We start from the raw sequence: 15,189 nt of genomic DNA, 5'->3' as shown, positions 1-15,189 counted from the left end.
CAATGTTGAGAGAAGGCTCTAAGCTGTGAACGAGATGTTTGCCGGAACATTCTACTTCCATCCTTTGAGGAAGGAATTGAAATCTGGTCTGTGATGATGTGGTGTATGTGTGTGTTGGAGTGTTGTATCTCTGTTAGTCTCTGTATTCCTGTTGCATCTTCATCTGTTTATGTGTGTTATATCTGTGACGGTATTTGTGTTAATGTGCTTAACCCCGTGTTTGTGTTGTATCTTTATGTTGTGTGTATTTGTGTGTGTGTGCGAGTGTGTATGTGTTATACCTCTGAGTAAGTGTGTAATACCTCTGTGTACCTGCTTGTGTTTGTACCTCTGTTAGTTTTGCGTTGTCCCTCTGTGTTAGTGCGTGTGTGTTGTACAATCGTGTTGGTGCGTGTTGGACATTTCTGTGTTAATCTGTGCGGTATCTGTCTTAATTTATGTGCTGTACCCCTCCGTGTTACTGTGTGTTGTATCTTTCTGCGTTGGTGTGTGTTGTACCTCTGTGTTAGTGCGTGTGTTGTACCTCTGTCTTCATTTGAGTTTTGTATCTTTACGTTGGTGTGTTGTGCCTCTGTGTTATTGTGTGTCCGTGCTGTATATGTATTTGCCAGATAAATATCAAAAGAAGGAAGGCAGAGGAAGCAAACGATTTCCAAAGCATCCTCATATTCTTCTCTCTATAAAACCGTTAAAATCTGCAAAATAAAGCTGGCAGCAATCTTAAGAAGCCCGTTGCATTTAATTGATAAATGAATTCAATATCAGGCACTCATTGGGTATTGTCCCTCACTTCCTCAGCATGTTCCCGAGCAATTCAATAAATACTAGGAGTTTCTCTGAGACGGGATAGGATAATAATGGAAATACCTTACAGATTTAGGAGAGTGTTTTTAGAGGGACACCGCTTATATGCATTACCTTCAATTCTAAATTCACGTTAGGAAGCTGGGTGACTGTATGAACCTGCATTTTATTGTTTTTTTGCAGGTTATCTCTCTTCGGCGGCTCTTAACCACCCACACGCCCGGGTGATAAAAGTCGCCAAAAATATATAGCGTTGCTAAATAAATTCTTAAACCCTTTGGGCGATATCATCTGAGCCCAAGTGTGAGATTCTGGCTACACACATTTATATTCAGCCCCGGTTGCATCTTAGACACAGCAGAGCTGTGAAAATAATTTAACATACAAATGTATTTCTGCTACCTTGGATGGGATTGACCCCGATCTGCTCCAGTTGATATAAATCTATATTGCATGCCAATCAATGATCGAGGTGAGAAAAGGAAGAGGAGAAAAAACCTTCTGAACTGAAAGCCCCCGTCTTAACTCCTTTTTACATTATGTTTGTAACAGGTGTGTTTTTTTTTCAGCTGTAGCCCATTGCATTAGCCCAACATCGCCTGCCTCCAGGCAAAATTTCCCCCTTTGAATACATCCTTTCGCCGTATTATTTTTTATATACGATGTCGAGCTGTCAGGTTATGTACACACCTTTAAGTAGTGAGACTTGAACCTTCTGGCCCAGAGATGCTACCACAAAACCTTTATAACAGGTTTTTCCTGGATGTGAGAGAAGCGCTGCATTACCCCCTTTCATTTGGTGGGGGACATTTGTGAAATTTTAAGCTAACCTACGGGTTTGGAAACCCCAACACCCATTCCAGAGCACACGCCCCGAGGAAATCATGGCAGTTGGTGAGAAAGTGCATGGCCATGGAGTTTGGATTTAGCCGGGTAGCCTGTGCCTGCCAATATTCCCAGCCGTGTTAAAGTGTCTGTGATAGGCGTCCAGGTTAATAGTTGATCATGGCCTTGTGCAACTGTACTGAAGCAACAGGCAGTTCTTGTACTTACTTAGTTCACCCGTTTCTGTATAAACAGGAACTCTATGGTTCATACAACGAATAATGGGGTTGTGTAGCAGCACACACAGGCGCAAACTAGTGACTCAACTAGTGCATATCAGAATTTGTATTCCGCATAAGACTCCATTCAGCAATCTCGGCTTACACTTCCATTACTTTCTCCACAAGGCGGTTTATCCGCTGTCCCTGAATGAAGCTGGATTCTACATGATTAGCAGACAAAGTGTTGCCACTCTGAGCAAATAGATGAGCCATCACTCGTTCCTTCAGATTCACATTAAACCTGTATAATAAAGGACTTACCCCCATCCCCCTTGCGTTGCATTTATTGTTTGGGGTTCAAGTTTGCTGAATAGTGTAAAATCGTTGACTTAATTCCCTGTGTGCAAAGAGACAGCAGATCCCACACGGCACAACTGGAGGCATTGAATTTGGCTAAATGTTCTGGAGCTAAAAAGCAAGAAAATCAGAACCTGTCCAGACTCTGATCTCTCTGGCGCTGTTAACATTCACTCAGAATCTTTACTTAACCATAAAATGCAGGAGAAGAAATCGGCCATTTGGCCCCTCAAGCCTGCTCCACCATTCAATGAGATTGCAGCCAATCTGATAATCCCCATCTCTATTTTCCCACCTTCTCCCATTAATCCTTTATCCTTTACTGATTAAAAATCTGTCTTGCATATACTTAACGAGCCAGGCTTTCCAGCCCTCTGTGCTGAAGAATTCCATAGATTCAATATCCTCAGAGAGAAAAATAAAGCCTCAACAGTTTTAAACAAGCAATCACTGACCCTGAGACAATGACCTATGGTCCTAGACTGTCCCTTTCTTTAGATAAGGGGACCTAAACTGTTTACATTATTCCAGCTGTGGTCTGACTAGTGCCTCGTATAGTTGTAGCAAGGCTTCACTATTTTTATGTTTCATTGCCTTGAAATAAAGATCAGTATCTCATTTGCTTTCCCTGTTAGCTACTAAACTTGGATGCCAGCTTTTTGTGACCTAGGCATGAAAGCCCCTAAATCCCTCTGTGCGGCAGCTTTTTCCATTGAAATAATGTCTTATCAAAGTGCATAACCTCACCTTTACCCATATTATTTTCCATCTGCCAAGGTTTTGTCCACTCACTTAGCCTGTCATTGCCCCTCTCCAGGCTCCTCACCTCTCCCCACCTATTCATCAGTCTCCTGTGAATCTATACCTAAGCTGTGCTTTGACAGGCATCAAAAGGGGAGCAATTTCTCTGAAAGTGTTTATGAAAAGCTTGGAAGCAAGCGATAGCTGTATGATAGATCAGTCTCACTTCTCCAGCAATGTGTACATGACACAAACCAGTGCATACATTGGTGAGCACTTCTCAGAAACTTGCTGTGCTTTCAATTTAATTAAACAGCAGCCGCACAGATTAGCTAGACACCTGCTGCATTATCTTCAGATCTCCAGCCCCTTAGACAGGTGAAGCTGTGGGGTGAGGTGTGGGGATGGGTAAGGCTGGGGGCAGTGATCTGGTTATGGTGATTGGCAGTAACATAGGTAAACAAAGGCATTGTACTCTTAAAGCTTAGAAACAGCCATTTTCAGTATTCTTACAATTCATCATGTCTAACAGTTAAAACATAAATATAGTTCTCTTTAAGGGTCTGTATTCAAAACATTAATTTGTCTTCTACTCATTGTAGCACTATCATCTAATTTATCTCTTTGTATACATGAATATTTTTAAGACAGACTCTTATTAAGCAAGCAGGTGAAAGGTTATTAGGATAGGTGGGAATGCAGATTTGAGGTTACAATCAGGTCAGCTCTGATATTATTGAATCATAACTCAGCCTCGCGGGACTGAATGGCCTGCTCTGCTCCTAAAGCATATGTTCGTAAATTCATCTATAAGTCAGAAGGTTCAAGTTCCAGTTCAAAACTCAAGCATCAGAATCAAGGCTGATAGTCTGACATCGTTCTGAAGGAGGGTTACTGGACTGAAAGTGCGAACACTGTTTCTCTCTTTGCTGACGCTGTCAGCCCTGCTGAGTTTCTCCAGCACTTTCTAATTTTGACTCTGACACAGTAATTGCAGGAGGATGAACTGTAGGAGATGTGGTCTTTCAGATGAGATGTTCAATTTCATCTGCTGCCACAGATAGGTAAATGAAACCGAGTGTTGTAGCCAATACTTATCATTTGTGATGTAGGTGGTGTGAATTACTTACATATATGTTTCATATTATTTGCATCAAGCTCAGATTTTTGGATTTTGAAGTAGTGACAATATGGGCTTTACAGCATGGTCTGATGAATGGCAGGGGATGCACTCCTGGTGTGAAGTTTGTGTGTCCAGTCTACCACTGTATTTGATCATTTTATGCCTTTAAAATGAACGTAATCAACCAATATCTAGACCATCCTGCCCAGCTATTTTGACTCTCAATGTATCCTCTGGCTACAACTGTGTAACATCATTAACCTAGAACAGGTCTCTGATTAGCAAAACAAAAGCTCAGACTATTTAGCAAAATACCGCAGATCAGATGAAATTAATCACATTCTCAGATGAAGCAAGCTGGCCTCGGGTCATCATTGTTACCTTGTTGATTTGCAGCCAACGTTATTTCTCATTGTGTCACAGAGGGAGATTATTAGCAGAGTCAGTACAAGCTTCCTGTGAGATACACCTTCCCGCCAGTCTAATATTAAGACAGCTTCCAGATTCCATCTCTGATCTGAGATGAGTTTCAAGATTGCAGCAGGATTTTTGTTTGGGGCATACATCTAAGTATTTTAAATTTTGACACTGATGGACACTGTGGAGAGACAGTGGTGTAACAGTAATGTCACTAACATAGCAATCCAGGAGCCCAGGTTAATGCTGTAGGGACACAGGTTCATTTCATGCTGCAACTGGAGAAATTTGTATTCAATTAACTAATTTGTTTGTTTCAGTAATAGTGGAGTATGAAACTACCGCTGATTGTGACAAACAAAAATCTGTTCGAATAATAGATAATGAAGTGTGGAGCTGGATGAACACAGCAGGCCAAGCAGCATCTCAGGAGCACAAAAGCTGACGTTTCAGGCCCAGACCTTCCATCAGAGAGGGGGATGGGGAGAGGGAACTGGAATAAATAGGGAGAGAGAGGGAGGCGGACCGAAGATGGAGAGAAAAGAAGATAGGTAGAGAGGAGAGTACAGGTGAGTAGGTAGGGAGGCGATAGGTCAGTCCAGGGAAGATGGACAGTTCAAGGAGGCAGGTTAGTAGGTAGGAGATGGAGGTGCGGCTTGAGGTGGGAGGAAGGGATGGGTGAGAGGAAGAACAGGTTAGGGAAGCAGAGACAGGCTGGGCTGGTTTTGGGATGCAGTGGGGGGAGGGGAAGAACTGGGCTGGTTTTGGGATGCAGTGGGGGAAGGGGAGATTTTGAAGCTTGTGAAGTCCACATTGATACCATTGGGCTGCAGGGTTCCCAAGCGGAATATGAGTTGCTGTTCTTGCAACCTTCAGGTGGCATCACTGTGGCACTGCAGGAGGCCCATGACGGACATGTCGTCTGAGGAATGGGAGGGGGAGTTGAAATGGTTCGCGACTGGGAGGTGCAGTTGTTTGCTGCGAACCGAGCGGAGGTGTTCTGCAAAGCGGTCCCCAAGCCTCCGCTTGGTTTCCCCACTGTAGAGGAAGCCACACCGTGTACAATGGATACAGTACACCACATTGGTAGATGTGCAGGTGAACATCTGCTGAATATGGAAGGTAATCTTGGGGCCAGGGATAGGGGTGAAGGAGGAGGTGTGGGGGCAAGTGTAGCACTTCCTGCGGTTGCAGGGGAAGGTGCTAGGTGTGGTGGGGTTGGAGGGGAGTGTGGAGCAGACAAGGGAGTTGGGGAGAGAGTGGTCTCTCCGGAAGGCAGACAAGGGTGGGGATGGAAAAATAGCTTGGGTGGTGGGGTCAGATTGTAGATGGCGGAAGTGTCGGAAGATGATGCGTTGTAGCCGGAGGTTGGTGGGGTGGTATGTGAGAATGAGGGGGATCCTCTTTGGGCGGTTGTGGCGGGGGCAGGGTGTGAGGGATGTGTTGTGGGAAATGCGGGAGATGCCGTCAAGGGCGTTCTTGACCACTGCGGGGGGAAAGTTGCGGCCCTTGAAGAACGTGGACATCTGGGATGTGCGGGAATAAAGTGCCTCATCCTGGGAGCAGATGCGGCGGAGGCGGAGGAATTGGGAATGGGGGATGGAATTTTTGCAGGAGGGTGGGTTATCACTGTTTGAATAATGCTCTTTGGGGAAGGAAATCTACTGGCCTTACCCGGCCTTGTTTACAGGAGTGAAGATAATCAGGTGGAGGGGAGAAAGTCAGGAACAGTTCATAGAATCTAGAGCAGGAGTAGACTATTTGGCTGTTTGAGGTTGCTTGCTCCTCATTGCTACTCAGTAATGATTGTTGGTATCAGATATAGACAGAATCAAGTCGGAGAACTTGGGTTAATAAATTTCATTTTTGGCCTGTGGATTCTGCAGCCAGTTATAACATCTGAACTGCTGTGGGTTAAATCTGGACAACATCCCACCACAGCACCAGGCAAATCAGCAGCTAGCCGAATCTTTGGAAAACTGAGTGCAGCTATCCCATTAGGCATTTGACAAACTGAGGCAACAATGATACAGCATTCCTGATTTGCCAAACCTTGATGCAATACTACAAGTGAGCTGCATCCGATCAAATCCATTTCCTCGTTTGATGGAAGGAGCTTCATCACTAAAGTCAGGTCACTTCACACTGAATGACAGCGTGATTACAACAGTCTGATATCTAACGTAATATGGAAACTAAAGCAGACTTTAAGCCTACACCCATCAGATGGAGTCTTGCAGCACATATAAACATTCAAAACAACCATAAATTCTAAAATGTCAGGTTGATGTTGGTGGTCATTTAAATAATACTTCTGTCTCTCTTCAAAATTGTAATGATTATGTCTAGAAAGAGCAAATTGATTTCAGCCAATGACTGGATTCAATCAAAAATAAATAAACAAGAGGTTTCTTGCAATCTTAATAGGTCAATTCTAAATATAAAGAGAATACAATTGGCACAAAATCCCTGTTGATAAAGCTTTCTCACTAGTTTTCTCTACTGAAGCTGCTCATTTTGACCGTGACTATCTCCATGGACACTATGGGCTCAGCCAATTAGCTCTGGCTCTTTCCAAGCCTTTTCCCTTTTCAAGGCTTGAAATTGATCACAACCTCTCAATGAGATCAGAGGGTTCAAGAGAGGGCAGTTGTGCAGCTGTTTGAACTTGGATAGAGTTCCCCAGTGGTCATTACTGTCCCTGAGCTCATGACCCCAAGGCTTCAGCTCGCAACCCCAACTTTGGAAAGCCCTAGGCCCTGCTGTGAGTCTGAGCCATGGATTGCCTGAGTGTCAAGAATATCAGACCTGGTACTGATCTTTCCCTCTCTTGCTGTTTACACAAAGCCACATTTCCCAGTAATGGTGGCGTGTCTGCAAAAATTGAAAATTTCTTTGACTCCCCTTCAAGATTCACGAGTCCTGTTGGGGAGCTGAAGACCAGCTGCAGTACTGTGGGGAAGCACTAACAGTTCAAAGGTCTGCCTTCCAACCCTTCAAACGTATGCTGCTGGAATCCTGACTCACACCAAGTTCTGTTCACCTATCACCTCACCTTCACCTCACTGACATATATTGGCTCCTGATCTGGCAACATCTTTTTTAAAATGCTCAGGTTTTCAAATCCTTTTATGGACTCACCCCTCCTTACCTCTTGAACCTCCTCCAAGGTCTCCTTGCACCTTCAACTGTGCCTTTTTGCACAGCTTGAGTTTTCTCATTGTGCTTTGTTGATTTGTGTTTTTTTTTCCACTGCCCGGACCCCAGACTTTCTCTAAAGCTTTTTGCCTCTCTATTGCTCTCTGTTTCTTTAAGATGTTGATTCAAACCTACGTCATTATTGGTACAAGATAATAAAATGTGAGGCTGGATGAACACAGCAGGTCAAGCAGCATCTCAGGAGCACAAAAGCTGACGTTTCGGGCCTAGACCCTTCATCAGAGAGCCTTTTTGTGCTCCTGAGATGCTGCTTGGCCTGCTGTGTTCATCCAGCCTCACATTTTATTATCTTGGAATCTCCAGCATCTGCAGTTCCCATTATCTCTGATACTCATTATTGGTACAGTTGGTTATCTCTCGTACAATCTCCTTCCATGGTTCAGGGTCAAAGTTATGCTGCTGCATGTGACCTTGGGTTACTTTACTATATCAGAGCCTCTGTAAAAAAGCAAGTTATTGCTCCTGCAGAATATACAGGCTGGAGGAATTGGAGGAGAGTTATGAAAGAGGAACAACTGGCCTTCCCTGCCTTGTTATTCTGCTGGGTAACTTTCTGTGGTGTGATTCCCTCATACCACATACATTCCCAAGTAGGTAAGAAAATCTCTCTGCACCAGGGTATTATTTTTCTCCCCACTGACCTTCAGTCATTGGGAACATGATCATTCTACCTCAGGAGAAATTGGTTGCCCTTAAAGGACACAAATACAAGGAGTGCAGGAGGTATGCAGTGGATCCATTATCCTCTGTGGACAGACAAGAATCAGACTAACATTTCACCTGTCTGAATCCTCTGATTGATCAGAAAAAGGAAGAATTTGTCCTTATACTATTCATGATTTCATAAAAATAAACTTGCCATAGTCCCACCCTGTCATTAGAGAAAGATGCCTGTTGGTGAGGTTGAGTGGACAGGAGGGTTGCTCCACCCCAGATGAGGGATGAGGTCAGGAAGAGAGGACTGTCATTGTGACATCAGTCAATGCTTTTGGCATAACTCTGCACTGCAAACCAGCCATCCAGCTAACTGAGCTTACCAAATCCTCAAAAAGAAACGGGTACTAGAGTTTGCCATTTGGTTGATCCATTCCTGAAATATTGCTTGTTCTTTCACTTTATGCCTCCAGTCCTATCCCCATATTCCCTAATATCCTCAGTATGAATGTCGTCAGTATTGCAGGCCTCAACACTTTAGAACAGAAAATTCTAAAGGTTTCACACCCCTTTGAATAAATGTTTCCTCATCTCACTCTGAATTGGCCACCCCCTTGCCTAAGAATGAGTCAGTTGCATTGTTTTCTTGCTAATCAGTTTGACTGTGAGGCCTTCAACTTTATTTAAAAATCTGTAATCAGTGTTCTCAAAAAGAACACTGAAATATCCAACATTTGGTACAAGGGGTACTGAGCACATATTCTAAATTGATTAAGAAATGTATATGACCTCATATTGAAAGAGATGCAAGGAGAATGGAGGAAACAACGATGAAGCAAAGTAAGGAAGAAAACAGATCAAAACATCAAAAAGAGAAAAGAATGAAGCAAGTGAGACAATGAAGGAATTGAAAGGTGAAAGCAAAGGGAGGAATGCAAGAAAATGGCTAAAGGAGTATTTCCATTAAATTGAAATGAAGCATTTGTGTTTGGGAGACGCATTGTTCATTTGAGGAGGGATTAATAAACATTGTTTGCTGCTGCTTTGAAAATCGAAACCTGTTAAACAAAAATCTCCCAGTCTGGAAGAAGACAATAAAGTAATCATTTCTGATTTACACTCATCCTGCTGCAGATGAAATACTGGCAGCAGCTGAGAAGCACGTGGTTACCAATGCTGATTACCACTGTGATTCTGCTGCTCTTTGCTCCTGGTCAAAGGCTGGTACTGAAACTAAAATAAAAGTGTGAATTGATGGATTTTTTTTTAGAAATTGATACATAATTAGTTGGCTGATAGAATTCAACAGAGACTATCCATGGGCGGGTGTTAAATGTGAAGTCTAATAGGACCTACCAGTTGAGGGACTTAATGAGGCATATATGTTCCTCCCACTCACAACATGGAAATAATTCGTGGTGCAAATGTTGGCCATTCAGCCCAAATGTGCCTGCCGAAAAAATTGAATTCTCCCGCCTCCCCTGCTCTACAAGATAGTGAATCGACACTTCCCCACCTTTTAAGTGAAAAACCTTCTCCTAAATGCCTTTCTCATCATTCTAGCAATTATTTAAAATTAACCCCACGAGTTATTAACATCTTTGCTAAGTGAAACGAATACTTCCTATCAACTCGCTCTAGGTCCCTCCAGGCCGACCAAGCCTGCAGGCTTCCAATCATGTATGTAATGATGCGTATCTTCATTTGTGACAATGCTGTGCTACCATGGTGTCTTTGGGATGGCACAAGGGCTCAATTGTCAGCATTGCTACCTCTCAGTACTGCTGTCCAATGTTTGTTGCTAGCCTTGGGTGACTGTCTGTGTGGAGTTTGCACATTCTCCCTGCGTTTGCATGGATTTTCTCCCGTAGTCCAAAGATGTACAGGTTAGGTGGATTGGGGCCAGGCTAAATTATCCATAGTCTCCAGGACTAGAGGGATTAGCCATGGAACATGCAGGGTTACAGTGATAGGGTAGAGAGATCAGTCTGGGTGGGATGCTCTTTCGTGGGCTGGTGTGGACTTGATGGGCCAAACAGCACATTTCCACACTGTTGGGATTTTGTAATTTCATACATTTCAATTTAATCTGCCCTCAGCCCCTTATTTTCCAAAGAAATGTAATCCTGCCTGTCTGATCTTTACTCATTTCTCAATCCTGCCATTTTAAAAGAATCTTTAATTCTCGGAGTAGGTGTTTTTTCTAACTTACTGACATCCCAGTAAGTTGAGCTTGATAGTTGGAAGAACATGAGTGAAGGGTGACTGGACTGAAATGTGTGAGATTCTGAACAATCTTGAAAGGGTGGGGGTGTAATGGATGTTTCCTCTTGTGGGTGAGTCCGGAACTAGAGTGATGGAAGTGGGAACATTTCATATTTTTAAGGTGTTGGTGGATAGATTCCTGTTGAAATGGGTATCAAAGAGCATCAGGGATAGATGGGAATGTGGATTTTGGAGCACAAATAGATTAATCATGATCTTAATAAATGTGTGAGGGCCTGAGTGGTCTATTTAAGGTCCTATTTTGCACATTTGCATATTCGTGTTGCACGGTGATCAAAGAAGTGTTTTTCTAGGCAACAGAAGCAGAGAGTTTGACTGGAAAAATGTTGTGTTTGCATGTCAATCTTACTGCAATACATCAGATAATGAAGAAAACATAATTGCAGAATATAGCCTCAAGTTAACTTGTGAGTGTTGGACAACGGAACAGTTTCAAAACAGCAAATGTCAATTTATAACATAAACTGAAATTACCGGAGAAACTCAGTGGGTTTGGTGACACCTATGAAGAAAAAGCAGGTCTAGTGGTTCTTCTACAGAAATGTCAATTTAAGATCAATACAAGAGAAATAATTTAAAAGAAAAACTGACAATAAATCTTAACATAGTGTGTGGGATAGGCTCCGATTGGATTAAACACCTGAATATTTGAGAGAAACTATTATTTACTAATGTGGGGAAAAGTCCAGGAACCTGCATGGTTGAGATTAAATGGGCTGAGTGGTCTTTCCTGTCAATTGTGACTTCTGTAAAGACAGCAGCAACTGAGACAGGAGTGGAATGGGGAGCTGAATGAGGTCACTGTTACAGCATAGCACTTACAAAGGCTGAAAATGGAACTCAGAGCCTTTAATTTAAACACAAGCAGTGTGCTCTGCTTCTTCCTGAGCACCCTGCCGTACACACGAGAAAGACAATACGATGAGCAGAAAATCTCATTTTGCCCTAATTTTTGTTTAAAGTAGAGAAGCATGTAAATTGAAGCAAGTGCCAATTGTTCATGAACTTCGTTAATACCGATCTTCAGAGGATGGCCCCTGGGCTGTTTATTGAGTTGGTGATTCGTCAAAAGGAGAGGAAGGGAGAAAAAAGAAGTGTACAATTCTTGGAAGCTATAATCATATTAACCAGGCAACAAAACCAACGAGAAGGTCAACATTACCATCTTACACAGCACAGGGTTTAAAGGTCCAGGAAACAGATGTTCGCCTGTATCAGTGTTACACAAATAAAGGCAGAATGGGCCTCTGTTTGTTTTAGAAAATCATGTGTAATTCATTCTGTAAAGTAACGGTGAACATATGTTTGACTGAACATGGCCAGAGCAGTCTTTTTCTCACCTCCCCCTCAATATCCACAACATTGTGCCACGTCCAAATTATTCAGATGGCACTCACCCAAACTTTGTCCTGCCGCTGATTAATACATTGATGCCTTTTATCCTGTCATCTCCTCTAAGCAACGCAGTGGTTAGATGCAGTCGCATAGACTAGACAATTTCCAGATTCTTTTCCTTGTTGGTGCTGAATTAGCTCACTTCAATCGTGCTAGTTGTTTGAGAGCGTGGGGGAGGTGCATTTGCAGAGCATGAGGGGTCGTTGGCCTAGAGCACATTCGGATGAAATAGGAAAAATCTTCGGTCAGGGTTCCCGCTCCTGATCACAATCTAGTGGCCCATGCTTGGAAGTGCCTGGGGTATTAAGTTAGGGCATCCCAGATGCTGCCCTATGAGACCTCTTCAAGAACTTTTAACCTTTTTAGGAATGCCAAATTTAAATTGGCAACTTCAGTCAACAGGAAAATCAGAGGAAGCCAGGGTAGTGAAGAAGGTGCTTGGTATGCTTGGCTTTGTTGGTCAGCGCATTGAGTGTGGGAGTTGGGAGGTCATGTTGCAGCTGTACAAGATATTGGTTAGGCCACTTTTGGAATACTGCATTCAGTTCTGATCTTGCCATGGGAAAGATGTTGTTAAACTTGAAAGGGTTCAGAAAAGATTTACATGTATGTTATCAGGGTTGGAGGGTTTGAGCTGTAGGCAGAGGTTGAATAGGCTGGGACTATTTTCCCTGGAGTGTCAGGGGCTGAGGGGTAACCTTATAGAGGTTTATAAAATCATGAAGGGCATGGATAGGGTGAATAATCAAGGTCTTTGCTGCAGGGTAGGGGAGTCCAAAACCAGTAGGCATAGGTTTAAGGAGAGAGGGGAAAAAATTAATTCGGGACCCAAGGGCAAATTTTTCACACAGAGGGTGATGCGTGTATGGAATGAACTGCCAGAGGAAGTGTTGGAGGCTAGTACAATTACTACATTTAGAAGACGTCTGGATGGGTACATGAATAGGGAGGGTTTAATACGATAAGGGCAAATGCTGGCAAATGGGACTAGATTAACATAGGATATCTGTCTGGCACAGCCGGGTTGGACTGAAGGGTCTGTTTTTGTGCTGTACATCTCTATGTCTCTATGACTGTACAACAGACTGAGTCACATTTCAACCTTCCCCCTGCCATTCAGTTTTATAAGAGCTGAGCAGTGAGCATGGGAGCAACTGCCAGTCTGCTCCTGTGCAAACACGCAAATGAAGATGTGCTGGGTCAATATTCAGTGGCTTCACAATTTTCTTTTCTCTTGTTCCCCCCTTTCTCCCTGAAGAGGCAAATTGTTGTTGTTGATTGAACTCCACAGGAGCTGACAATGCTGTGCCATCTACAGACTGGCAGCAGTTTGTACCATACACAAACTGCAGTGCATCACCTCACCAAAGATCTCCTTTGACAGCACCCGCCAAATCACAAACATTACCACTTAGAAGGGCAAGGTCAGCAGATGTGTGGCGATATTGCCACCTTCAAGCTCCCCTTCACTGCTGACTTGGAACTACATCACTGTTCCTTCACTTATCATGGGATCAAAACTCTAGAACTCCCTCTGTCACCACACTGTAGGTGTCCTTTCATCACATGACCTTCAGCAGTTCAGGGTGGTGGATTACCAACAGCTTCTCAAGGTCAATTAAGGTGGGGCAATAAAATTTTTCCCAGTAAGTGAGGCTCAAATTCTCCAAAATAATAAAAAGAAACGTGGCTATTTGTGGATAAGATGTGATGGTGACTTCAAACAAGATGGCAGCAACCCTCACAGCTCTGATACATTGATATACAGATGCACAAAGATGGCCAGGAGCAAATACCAAGTTGGATGGTCTCAGCATCGTGGTTGCCCAAGTCACTTGGCTGTAATGACACTGTTGTGTTGTCTGTACTCATTGCTTTAAGCTCTGTGTACCCGTGAAAAGCTTCAGGGAAGCTGAGATAGGAACTGAGAGGTTGCATGCTGGCACGTGTGTGTGACATTGCTGGCGTCTGTGTGTGTGTGTGTGTGTTGAAGTTTGTGTGGGTGTAGGTGTGTGTATGTGTGAGTGAGAGAGACACTGTTGGTGCGTGTGTGTCGGTGTGGGTGTGTGTGGGTTGGTGTGTGTGTGTGAGTGTATGTGTGGTTTGGGTGTGGGTGTGGGTATGTGTGTTTGTTGGTGTGTGCGTGTGACTGTGTGTGTGGGTTGGAGTTTGTGTGTGTGTGTATGTGTGTGTGTGAGTGTGTGTGTGCGTGTGTGTGTGTGTGTGTGTGTTGATGTGTATGTGTGTTGGTGTCTGTGTGTATGTGTGTGTGTGAGTGAGAGAGAGAGTGTTGGCGCATGTGGGTGTGGGTTTGTGTGTGTTGGTGTGTGCGTGTGAGTGTATGTGTGGTTTGGGTGTGTGGGTAGGTGTGTGTGTTAGTGTGTGTGGGTGTTGATCTGGGTATATGTGGATGTGTGGGTTTAGTTGTTTGTGTGGGTATGGGTGTGTGTGTGTGTGTGTGTGTGTGTGTGTGTGTGTGTGTGTGTGTGTGTGTGTGTGTGTGTGTGTGTGTGTGTGTGTGTGTGTGTGTGTGTCTGTGTGTGTGTAGACGTGTCTGTCTGTCTCTGTGCATGAGAGAGAAAGAGAGGCCGGACAGCAAATTGCACAGTATGATTCATCGGTGGCTCTGTGAAATACTCACATGACTTCATATCTGACTTGTGCTCAGGAATATCATTTTCAATTATCAAATGCAGAGTCCCATACAGAAGCCACTGAGCTTAATGTCCTAAGTTAGTCAGTTATTTTCAGGTCCCTGGCAAGCATTTGATTAGATTTCTCCAGTTCAGATCATGGGGTGATAAATAAGAGCCTGGAGTTGATGGATTTATCACTGTGCTTTACAACCCCACCTCTCTCAGCTACCGAGACAGTCTGTGAATCTGAGTATCCTAATCGGACTTAATATCGAGCCTGTCCCTGGCCTTTTATGGAAAGACAATTATAGTGGAAGGTAATTTACTGTCTGTTGCAGCCGGTGGCTATTTTAATCTAGTAAGGTGATGCTGATACAGTTTATGAATCTCAAATGATGAAAGTTAACAATATAGCAAACAAACTTTATACTTGTATGTTACCCACAAGAAGCTCCTTACATTGAGAAGATGTAAAAGAGCTTGCTTGCTACGTATCATACAAATGATAATT

This window comes from Stegostoma tigrinum, chromosome 33 (assembly GCF_030684315.1).
Source record: "Stegostoma tigrinum isolate sSteTig4 chromosome 33, sSteTig4.hap1, whole genome shotgun sequence".
NCBI classification, from domain to species: Eukaryota; Metazoa; Chordata; class Chondrichthyes; order Orectolobiformes; family Stegostomatidae; genus Stegostoma; species Stegostoma tigrinum.
The sequence above is the reverse complement of the archived record's forward strand: the minus strand, read 5'-3'. Positions refer to the sequence as shown.